This window comes from Galeopterus variegatus, unplaced genomic scaffold (genome assembly GCF_000696425.1).
Source record: "Galeopterus variegatus unplaced genomic scaffold, G_variegatus-3.0.2 Scaffold531, whole genome shotgun sequence".
NCBI classification, from domain to species: domain Eukaryota; kingdom Metazoa; phylum Chordata; class Mammalia; order Dermoptera; family Cynocephalidae; genus Galeopterus; species Galeopterus variegatus.
In genome coordinates this window covers 361545-362564 of record NW_007726642.1, presented here as the reverse complement: position 1 = coordinate 362564, position 1020 = coordinate 361545, and the positions used below count along the sequence as shown (strand labels likewise).

The following is a 1020-nucleotide window of genomic DNA, read 5'->3' as shown; positions in this document are numbered from 1 at the left end:
CGCGCCTCGCTCAGCCAGTGAGCGGGAACCGGTCTGCATGTGGGATCCGAACCCTCGGCGGGAGCGCCGCTGCGCTTCCCAAGTGGCACACTATAGTGCATTTTTATATATGTACATATAACATATACATATATATAAAAATAAGTTTGTCTTTTTTTTTTGCTAAATGGGATAGACATATATGTGTGTGTATAAATATATAAAATATTACAACTATGTGTAAAATCTAAAATCTTAACAACTTTTAAAATTTAATATATCCTAGACACTTTTCTCTATCTTTATATGGAGATCTACCTAATTTTTCCTAACAGCTGCATAGTATTCCATTGTATGAATGTGTACTATGATTTTTTCAAACAATGGATATTTATGTTGTCTTCAGTTTTAGAAACAGTGCTACAGGAAATATTTCTGAACATTTATATTGATGTATTTGTGTGAACATATGGATAAATTTCTTAAAGGGGAAATGTTAAAGAAAATACATGAAATCCTGATAGATGTTGCCAAATTGCCTCCAAAAAGGCTGCATTAATTTCCTGTTCCTCAAGCTGTGTCCTCTAGTACTAAGTGTTGCCAGTCTTAGAGGTGAAAAATGGTAGCTTCTCACTTTCATTTGCTCATATTTAATTAGAGTGAGAGTAAACATATTTTCATATGATTATTTGTGGTTCTTTTTTTGTCAACAGCCTGTGAATGTTTTTTTTTTTTTTTTTTAAAGATGAACGGTAAGGGGATCTTAACCCTTGACTTGGTGTTGTCAGCACCACGCTCAGCCAGTGAGCGAACCGGCCATCCCTATATGGGATCGGAGCCCGTGGCCTTGGTGTTATCAGCACCGCACTCTCCCAAGTGAGCCACGGGCCGGCCCCGACAGCCTGTGAATGTTTTTGCCTGTTTTTCTGTTGGACTGTTTTGTTCTTTAAAATTTTTTTTTTTTCCTTTTTTGTCTTTTTTACTGACCGGTAACAGGATCGCAACCCTCGGTGTCGCGCCCCTACCGGGGACCGGCAATGG

At 38.4% G+C, this 1020-nt stretch overlaps 1 protein-coding gene across 1 annotated transcript in view; it reads left to right on the top strand.

Annotated features, from left to right (window-relative positions):
* Nucleotides 1-1020, top strand: part of AATF (apoptosis antagonizing transcription factor) — a 101011-nt gene that overhangs the window by 41641 nt on the left and 58350 nt on the right. The window lies entirely within an intron of this gene.